An 11333-nucleotide genomic window follows, 5' to 3' on the forward strand; every position below is an offset into this window, starting at 1 on the left:
CGCCATGGCTGAGAACGGATTCATCCATTTTCAGTTATTTTTTATGGGAGAAATGGATTCGGACCTCAGCTGCATGGTACCTTGATGTTCCTTCCAGAATGGATTCGTGTCCAGGTCTGGATTTCCACTGGATTTCACAATTGCCAGACAGTCAGAATTCTGGGGAAGATTAGGGAAATTAACAGGCTGCAGTGAAACAGCAGACATCCTAGGTATGGTTCTTCTGCCCATGAGAAGCTTTCCTCGGGTCTGCCCATGAGAAGGCTTCAGACCTTCAACTCCTCAGCCACGTGGCTCTTTGTTCTCTGCCCTGTTCAAGCAAGAGTTACAAAACTCATTTAGCACTGCCAATAAATGCCCAAAGGAGTCAATACTCTGCTAGATGCCTCATCCTGAACACGTTCAGCTTTCCTCACTCTCCGAGGCGGGAAATCCACTGTTGTTCTCTAGATTGTGCTCTTGGTGTTGGGACTGTCGCCTCTGACCCTGCCACTTCTCTGGTTCACAGCTCCCTGACTCTCGGTTTGAGAGGGTTCACCATAGGGATCTTGGGGTCCAAGAATATCCTAGCTGTTTGTTCTGGGTGGTTAGGGTTAACCCCAACAGAATGACAAAACTGATCAATCCCACATTCCAAAAATTTAAAATCAATCTCACTGCCATCGAGTCATAGCAACATGATAGAGCAAATTAAAACTGCCTCAGTGATTTTCTTAGATTGTAAATCACTAACGAAGTAAAGTCTTGTCTTTCTCACGTGGAGCAGTTGGTGATTTGGAACTGTTGACCTTGAGGTAAGCGGACCAATGGATAACTTACTACACTGCCTATAAACCTTATTAGATGGACCCACACACTCATTTGGTGGGCATGACAAAGACCATGACTGGAGGAGCCATGGAAGCACCTTCATAACCTCAAACATGTACAGAGAAGTAAAAGCATAATCACGATGATAGTAATTTATCTCTTTCAAACTAATATTCATACTGAGATTACTTTCCCCTTATCTGTGTATCAATGAACATGTAGACTTGAAGATGCTGGTAAAGATAATGTTTCAAAGAACAGGTATTATTTCCTCCTCCCAGTTTAGCTGTGACAATATTAAATAATCATAATGGTTTGGGTTCACATTAGAATTCTCTGTGGATAGTTCATACATATATATATTTGTATCTCTTAGGTACATTATATATAGCATTAGACCCAAACCAAATTTGCTTCCATTGAGTCAATGTTGGCAAATAGCATCCCTATAAGACAGGGGAGAAATGGAAAATCTCATCTCTCTCTCATGGAGCAGCTGGTGGTTTCAAACTTCTGACTTTTCAATCAGCACCCCAAAGTGTAAACTAGAGATCCTCTGTAATATCCAGTGGAGGGTATGATTAAGATCTGTGGTTGAGATACCAGGTATGTCATGAGGGCTTTCCATGAAGATAAATGATATCCTACTGTCAATCAGACTAATATACTGGAAATATTTGAGATGTATTTTTAGGGATAATGTTTTGAAAAACCACTGCCATTGGGTTTTTTATTACCCATCATGACCCAACATGTAACCACTATGCCACTGAGGCTCTCTCTCTTAGGAGGGAAATTCCAAGCTAAAGGAAACACTCTGCCAGTGAGTTGATTGATATCTATAATGCCCTTATTTAGGGTTTCAGAGTCTGTAAATTTGACACATAGGGAACTGATAGGGAGATCATAGTACAGTGCATGCACACTCTACATATTTCAAAACTTACATTTACTTCCAAGCCCCAAAGACCATGGGTACCATCATCACTCTTTATTTTAATTGCTTAGTTATGCTTAATATTGTTCCGTACAATTCAGTGGCTTACTTGTAGTTCTGACTTGGATCCTGATGTTCAGTCACGGCTTTGGAAAGTGATTTTGAGAGAAGCCTCCAGTCTTGCCATTGTAGAGATCACCGCCTATAATTTCTCCAATAAAATAATTTCAAATGAATCGCAACCATTCTCATAATGTATGGCCCCGGTGTGTTGACCATAATTCTGAATCTAACACGGTTCGCTAAAAGTCATTTAAGGTTAACTGTTTCTTTAAATATCTGGTCAGAAAAGAGCAGTGTGTGTACTTCTCAGGACAGTCATGCAAACGTTGGAAAAGTTTTTATAGTGAAGTTAGTTGACCACAGCTAACAATTAATGGTTAAGATGCGCATTAAATTCACTATAAACTTTAGCCTGGCCTTCCTAAAATACATCATTAGATGCAACACGAGCATTAAAACTAGATTGCTACTAATTCCATTAAGATCTCCATGATCCTGTCTGTCCTTTGCTTCAGTATTTCTACTACATCTCTCCCTCAGTAGCATCATCAGAGAATTTCTTCTTAGTTCTTTCTTTATATGTATTTCCTCCTTATGTCATCTGTCAACAAAATTACTACTAAGGTTTTCAGATGATGCCAATTTTGTCTTTTTAATAATCATTCATTGTCTGAGTTAAGAATGGCCTCTCTTAGAAATGTATCTGACATCAAATTACAAGACCCTTATTGGCTGATGCTTATGACCGGTAATGCATTAGTTCAATCCCATCCCATCCACAGTTTGTGAAAATCTTGGTTTGGCCTTCGTGTTGGTGCGTCTTAGTCACATTGTGGCAGCGACACTGTCAGTCATCACATCTGTGTTCGAGGCAATAGAGAAGGTTGGACTGGGCCAGCATGGTTTCTACTTTCATTACAGTAAAGCACATGAGCCGGCACCCGCCCCAGTGTATTTGTTTCTTTCTCATAGCTGGACTCAGCCCCCTCGGCCATCCCCAACGAGAGTGCACTGGAACTGTTTTACCCAGGCAGAGGAAAAATGAGTATGCAATTAATGCAGATGATTATTTAAGACCTACTCTATGTCAATCACTGGATTCATTTCCAAATTTACCAAGCTGACCCTTGAAAACTACAGAATCAGTGCTTTCTTTGGTTAAAGGAAGTGGAGTTGTGGGCTTACAAATGAAGATTCTATGGAGGTGTCCCTGGGATAATGAATTATTCATAGTCATGCCTTAGTGTCTGGGAGGACAATGGGAGTGTTAAACGGAGGATTTGAGAGGTTGTATTAAGTACAAAGCAAGAGTACAAGATAAATCACCGAGTTAATGAGTTAGTGACCCAACATATGCGTCCAATTTTCCAACTCTAAAGCAAAATCGCAAAAGTAAGCAATTTCAGGTAGAGGTTTCAAACTTTATCTTAGTTCCTTTGATGCTCTGATTGATTAAATTTCAACTCCTTCAGCACGTACTATATATTGCTGAAACATTTTATAGCAAGACAGAACCTTTAGACAATAACAAATATGCAGAAAATCAGATGCTGGAGAAAAACTTACTGGATCGTGTTGCATATTCAAACCGTTGTGCTCTGTTTAAGAGGCGCCTTGTTGTGGTTGCTGTTCTTTGCCTGTGGCTATTTTTGCATTGGCCAGGAAATAGTTATAACTAGAAGCAAGTGTATTTGACTTATGTAGAATCATGTAAGAGCCTGTCAATGTGATCTCTAAATTCTTATTGAAATGAGAGAAATTTACTTGAATGGGAAATGTACTGTGACAATAAGTGGATGGTGGCAGATAACTTGCAGATGAGAGTGAAATTAAGAAGAGAGAGAAGCTGCTCTGTTAGAGTTCACTTATGTAAATAGTGTCGATCCGGATGAGTCTCAGGGAAAGTCCTGCAGAAGCTCCTCAGTTGCCCTGGAACAAGTGCTGACTCAGCAGCTTCATGTGGGAGCGGCCAATTCTGCCCCTTGCGGTGTTCAGTGGTCACATTTTTTCAGGAAGCATCTGACCTTCTTCTGGATGAATTTGAATCACCAATATTTTGGTTAGATGAAGTGCTAAACCATTTGAGCTGCCTAGGAACTCTGAATAAATTAGAAGGGGAGTATATATATATGAAAGAACATAGTTATATATATAGAGAAATAGATATATGAGTGAAATATTATACATATAACTAAATATATAAATAGACTTATGTTTATATAATATGTAAAATATACATACATTTAAAATACATATAACAATGTTACTTCATTGGGATATATATATGTGTTGTTTCATGTCAATTTATCTATTTAAGGGTGACACAAATAAAGCATTTGATAAACATTGCCAAACAGCTAAGGAGATTCGGTGGCACAGTGCTTAAGAGCTCAGCTGGAAATCTAAAATTGTAACCAATCAGTGAAATCCAAAAAAGAGGTGGCGGTTGGCCTCCAGAAAGGCGACAAGCCTTAGAAATCCCGTGGGGGCAGGTCTATTGGGTTGTTTTGAGTTGGAATCAGTTTTTCTTCAATGCTGAGCCTCCGTGCATCAGATAGTGTTCCGAGTGCTTCTTCCAGGGCCAATGGATTAATTCACATGGTTCCTCCAGTCAAAATCTCAAACTCCCACCTAACAACTTCTTCTTCCACGGATCTGGTAAGAAGGGAGGGGTCAGGATGGGAGTGGAGATACGAATGGGATTCACCTGTGAGTAACTTTGAACAGGATTGCCTTGAAGATATCCTGTCATGTGAAGCAGGGGGAGGAATTTTATTTCCAGCAAGAACCAGGAGTGACCAGTGCCCTCTGGAACGATGGTCCCTGTGCAGTGGACCTCCTGGATCTGGAAGATAGCTGTGGTCAGAAGAGCAGCAGCACAGCCAAAGCTTAGGACAGAGCGGTAGACTTCCCAGCCCACGGCACAAGTACAGCTGCGTGCTTTTGTGCAGGTTTCTAAAGTGGGGTATTCTTAATTAGGGCAGCTGGGCTTGGCCTTGAATGCCTTTGGGTTGAGCCTTGCAGCTGGCTGGTGTGCCCTTTGGACTTCTCTTGGTAGCCCTGAAGGACAGTTGTAGATTGTGCAGATGAACAACTCTATGCTGAGCGTTGTCGCTGGCATTGCAGCGTGTTAGCTTCCTTCGTAAGCCCTCGCGTCATGAATGCTGCCTACCGCTCAGTGTAGCCATTGCAATGGATATTAGAATATACAGATACAGTAGAAAGTACTACCTAAGGCAACACACTTTTCTATATCATAAGACGCAGTACAACGGTGCCTCCCTTCATAGTGCTTCTACTCGAGCAGAGGGTTATCATTGAAAAAATAATAATTATGACGAATGAAGTGTATAGTAAATGAGCAGTGAAATAATGCCATCTTAAAATTACAAAAGGGAGCAGCTCACGGTAAGGAGAATGACTAGTTTGATACTGGTGGGGATAAGGGCAGTGGTTTTGTGATTGAAACATAAGACTTGAACAAAGCCTTGGAAATTGAGGGGATTAGCAAATTGAAACCTTGAAGGAAAAGTGAGGGATTGAAAATATTAAGCACTTATTTTAGGGTTGTTCTCACATATTTTAATGTAAAAAGTCCAGGACGTTTTATAAATGTGCGTTGTTGTGAGGTGCTGTTGAATACATTTTGACTCACAGTGATCCCATATGACTAAATAGGACAGATTATAATCCTTATGAAAACTTCTGTGGGGTCTTTCTCAATTGGAGCTTCTGAGTGAATTCCAGCCACCAACCATCCAGTAGCTACTGAGCACTAAACATCTTTTGGACTCCTTCTGAAACCGCACATAAAAGGAACATTTCATTTTCTGCAATGTTTACTGGGAAAATAGTTGAAATAATTGAACGTAAAGGGTACGAAAAATATGTTACATACGTTATGATACACGTCCTTCCTTATGTCAAACCATGCAGTATCTCTTTGTTCTGTTCAAACAATTGTCGCGTGGTCTATTGACAGGTTTTCCAATGAACTCCCTGCAGTGTTCGGGCTCGTTATTTGTAATGTTATCCACAGTTTGTTATGCTGTACAGAGCTGAATGCTTTTGCCAAGTTAATAAAACATAGGTAAACATCTCTCTCATATCCTCTGCTCTCAGCCAAGGTGCAGCTGAGGTCAGCAATGACAGCCGTTAAGTCACATCTTCTTTTGGACTCACCTGGAACTTCTGGCAGCTCCTTGGCAATGTAGTTACAATCATTTTTTAAATTACATTCAGCAAAGATTTACTTGCATGTGATTTTAATGATATTGTTCGATAATCTCTTTCTGCATGCTGTATGGTCACCCTTCTCTGGAAGAAGTATACGTATGAATCTATTACGGTCAGTTGGATAGGTAGCTGTTTTCCAAATGTCTTGGCGTAGACGAGTGAGTGCTTCCAATGCTGCGTACACTTGTTTAAAAATTTCAATTGATAATCGGACAATTCATGGAGCTTTGTTTTTCTCTAATGCCTTTAGTGCAGCTTCGAATATCATTGGTTCTTAAGGTAAAATTGAAAAAAATCAGAATGCTAACGGCAGTTGTAAGAGATATTGGAGTTGGCAGTATTTTTCTTTGTTGACCCACACCTTTAAAAAAACCACTAGACATGACACTGATTTTCACATTACCACTCCACACCTGGGATACTGCTCTCTGAATCTGACTATGGAGAACGTATCTGACTTTAAGATGTCATTAGCCATCAGACAAGGTTAGACACACCCCAAAAAAGCTTCTTGATGAGTTACTGGTGAATTTGGATTAATACAGAGACTCATATGTATCAATATGCCCCTCTAGTAATATTTTAGAACTGGAGGTGTAGAACATATTTGTGCCTAAAAATTAATGTTGTCCCCTTAAGTATGGAGTAACTCTGATTAGAAAGATCTTCCTCTTTTCTGGGATGGGTAGGTACATATCTTGTATAAAAAATGGAGCAAAAAATTGAGAGGACAGATCAAATTACTCATCAGAATAATCCATTTCTTATAAGACAGTGATGAGAAAAACTACCTTTCCATCTCCTGAGTCCAGGTTATAGCAATTAGAAATGATGGAAAGGCCTTTAACACAGGCAGGATACAATCTGACCCTCAGAAATCAGAGTGGTAATCAGTAACTGACTCATTAGATTAAAAAAACATGGTAATTAACCTTTTAAGCAGGGATGACAGGCTCATCTGCAATGACCATTGAACTTGAAAATCCCCCAAATGAAATGCTGGACGTATCTGAAAGACTAGCACAACCAGAAGGAGCCAGTAGTGGAAAACTTACCCAAAGGATTGGATGGAGCAATGTTGCTCAGCAGCGGAGAAATAAGCCACATCTGTATCCAGACTCCTACTATGGATAATTTGCCACGGAACGATGTCCTTACTGCACACTATCAGTGTGTTAAATTAACACATAAAACTCTTCCTCTTTCCTTATCATCCATAAATGAATAATGTGACGAGGAAATTGCTTTGTCCAGAAATCCGGTGGCTTATGTTTGAGACCGCATCACGTAGCCCTGAGACGCTGGTCAAGGCTAATGAGCATCTGGACTAAGCTTGATGGAGCTCATCTGCACGGAGATGTTCAAAGCATGGTGTCACTTACGGCTGAGTAACAAACATGAGAAATCTCCTACAGCTAAACAGCTACGGTTTGCCGGTCTTAGGTCTGTCTCTCTCTCTCTTTTGTTCCTTCTTGGAGTTTTGAAATGGACATTGGTATGCAGAAAATGCACGAGAGCAGGATTCCTTGGGCAAGGCAAAATCTTTTATTGCTTATAAGGAAGACATGGAAGGAAAATTACTTCTCAATCCCCTGAATTCAGTCGATGGCAGTTAGGAAATATGGTTATCACTTGGCTGATAGTCAAAGGTTAAAGGTGTCCCCCCCAGAGGTGTCTCGGAAGAACACTCTCTGTTTACTTCTGAACCATCAAGGCCATTGAAAGCCTGCCATTATGTTAGGACACATAACGGGTTGCCTTGTGTGAGAAGTGACTCAACAACACCTAGAACTGGTTTTCTTAGGAGCAATATCTTATAGAAAAAGAACAGAAAGGATTTCGGCAAAAATAAAAGTGAACTGCAATGTAGTCTCACCAAAAGTCCTCAGGAGATCCCATAGGATGTCGTGAACCCCAAATGCCTTTCATTGTTCTAAAAACCATATTACTCTAAAGAGACGCAAACCCCATTTCTGTAAGGGCCTTGCTAAGTCAAGGTTACATAACTTCCCACAATGCATGTCTCAACCCGACTGGAGTTCTGAGCAATGCATATACTCACTGCCGTTGAGTCTATGCCAACCCATAGTGACCCTGTGGGACTATCGAACTGTCCCTCTGGGTTTCCTAGACGTAACTCTTTATAGGAGTGGAAAGCCTCATCTATCTCCCAAGGTGATTTCAAACTGCTGGGCTTGCACTTAGCAGTCTAACACACAACCCTGAACTCTTCAATAGTATCCAGTGTGTGGTGTTCAAGTTCAGGGGGCCTACCCGCCAGGTATGTCAATGCAGGGTTTTCCTGAAATAAATGATAACCTGTTGTCAATCAGACTAATACTGGGAGAAAAAAATGGGAATTTAGGGATAGTATTTTGAAAAGCCATTGCCATTGGGTTGTTTCCTATCCATAAAGAACTAGTAGTGCAAAGTAGAACAGCACTTCAGTGTCCCAAGGCTGTAAAGCATTATAGATGCAGCCAGCCTCCTCTACCTGCTACAGGGATGCTCATGGGTTTGAACTGCCAGCATCAGAGTTTGCAGTACAGCGGATGGCCCACTCCACCAGTAAGGCTTTTCAAAGGTTTGAAGGTGGGTGCTAAATTAATAATGAAAAAGTCACTGCAGTTAGCTACCTCTCTATTTGGGGTATCATAAAATCAAACCTATTAAAAGAGAAATATCCATTTTCTCAGAAAGGGAATAAAATTGACTGTTACATAATATAAATTAATTTGTCAAAATATCAATGTGGAGCTGTCATAACAACTGTGTAACTTGTGGGTTAAAAATATAAACTTCAGGATGACCCAGGAAAACTATACTTTCAACTAGAGGAAGGCCAGTTACCTATATTGAGAAACCTACAACTTTTTATGTAAAATACGTAAAATTTGTTCTAATCTCAGTAGATAAATTTGGGATTTAGAGACTAGTTTTGAGTTTGAGTTTAAATTCTGAGTGTTTGCAGAAGGCTATGGTTTACAGAGAAAACCCTAAATGCCTTGTGAGTCTCGATGTGGACTCAGCCTTCAGGCCCCACTGAGCTTCTTTCTTACCAATGAATAAGCAATAGGCATAGCTTTGCCCTCGGCCTAGTGTGTTCAAAAGTGGTTACTGCCATACACCTGTCTGGTCCAAGGAGGGATGGCCTTGCCCGGGTGTGCTCTTAATGGGAATGGAGGTACTAGGGACACATGCTCGTGAGTCATACATAACTGCGTTGCTTAGCGGTCCTTGAAACAATCTTATAAACTCTTCTGTCTATCATAGTTTATATGTCACGCTCATGGTCCCAGTCCCAGTTCTGTAGTCCTGACTGGCACTGTGAGGTCCTGATCTGCCACGGCCCATGTTTTGTGGCAGTTTCTTTCCTCTGCCCTCCGACGTCCTCCTTCAGATGCTCTCATTCTGTGAATGCTTGGACACTAGGATGACCTGGTGCTGCCGGGCCCCTCTCATCAGATGATGTGCCCTTGTCCTTGTCCTGCAAAAGACTGAAGACTTGTTCTGCACAAATTGTATTTGAGATGTGGGGTCTCACTCATGCCCTACAGCAATGTTTACAATGGTTTGTGCTAGAAGAATGGAAGTATTTTTAATATATTTATGAATGGCAATGTTAAAGGCAGTGGCTTTGCTTCTTCACAGATATGTAGCTAATAGACTAGATGACTTTCCACATTGATGTTTTTCTCACTACAACAGGCTTTTCTGTCATTTTGTGGAAGAAGAGTGACAGTTGCTGGTATTACTTAAGGTAAATAGAAACACACCATATATATTTTTGACTGCTTATGTCTGCCTTACCACAACCAGCAAAATTTATGTCCAGAGTACCATTAAAATGTTAAGAACAGATAGATCATTTATCTTTATCTGAAGAATGTCTAATGGTAAGACTAAAAGAAAGGCAAACATTCTTTTCTGTTAGAGATACACATAGTTGAAGGACATTGTTCAGAATGAGAAACATAATTATAATTTCACATGGCTCATATCAATTTTGGGACATAAGCCTTGAGTTCTAGGGCATGACTGTCCTTCTGTGTTGGCTTTGACTATAGCTGAGGGTTTGAATTGAATAAAGATCACTGAGTAATAGAGTCTCAGTCAAATGAACATGTTTTATAACAAATGTTGTCATAGTGAGAGGTAAGACAGACACTCAAGCCCCATTACTTCTCTTATAAGTGAAATGCTTGTTCCCTATAGCTTGGTACCTCCTAAGGGTATTTTGAGCATTATTACCATTTTTAAAGGAGATATATATCATGCTTCAGAATGCAGGTGTATGTATGTGTATCGGGTGCATGTGTTGTTGATGATGATGTGGAAGTGGAATCAAGGTACTTGAGGGAGCATATGTGTTTCTAAATACAAGAAATACAGATACTCATCCATAAAGACAAGTAAAACCTTGTATGTGTTAAAACATGGGTGAAACTTGGAAACATCATGCTGAGTGAATTTGATCATAGATGAACAGATTGTGTATGATCCCACTTATATGACATGTCTAGAATAGGCAAATGCATACAGATCAAAATGTACCAGTGGATACCTGGGAAAGGATGGCGGATGATAGGAAACGTCATCATGTAGGGATTACTGGTTTTTCTCTTCCTTGTCATGAAATAATTTCCAAGGGGCTGATGGTGATGGTTGTACAATCTGATTTACAAAATCTACATCACTGAATTTTGTATGTAACAAAATGTAGAATCGGCAAATGATTTGGTATAGGTATTTATCACAAGAAAACAGCTAAAAATGAATCAATGGAAGATATCGTGTATGTCAATAGAAGTTTCATTAAACTAAATTAGAGTCTTGGGATTAGCCTTTTTCTATTATGCCACTTAATCTGATTGTATTAGGCTGGGTTTTCTAGAAAAAACATAACCAGTGACCCTCGCATGTGTATAACAAAGAAGTGTATATCAACAAAGAAATATATGTCGAGAAAGTGGCCCACACCGTTGCAGAGCCAGCAGGCCCCTTCCAGCTCCAGCTTCTGGGTCAGATGCCCTTCCCCCCTCATGTAGCTGCCAGTGCTGGGGAATCAGGAAGCTGGAAGAGGAACCAGGAGGCATAAGGCAAAAACCATTGGAGTCAGACTCTATTGGACCGGAGCGAGAAAATAAGGAAGACAACCAATGACTCCCATTTGGGGCAGGCCCTATGGCGGGCTGCTGGTCCAAGTCCCATGAAACCAGATGCAGGATCCAAGCAAGCAGGAAGAGAAGAGAAAGTTAGTTGTCTAAAATCTATTTAGAGGTTTAAA

Source organism: Tenrec ecaudatus, chromosome 5 (genome assembly GCF_050624435.1).
Source record: "Tenrec ecaudatus isolate mTenEca1 chromosome 5, mTenEca1.hap1, whole genome shotgun sequence".
NCBI lineage: Eukaryota > Metazoa > Chordata > Mammalia > Afrosoricida > Tenrecidae > Tenrec > Tenrec ecaudatus.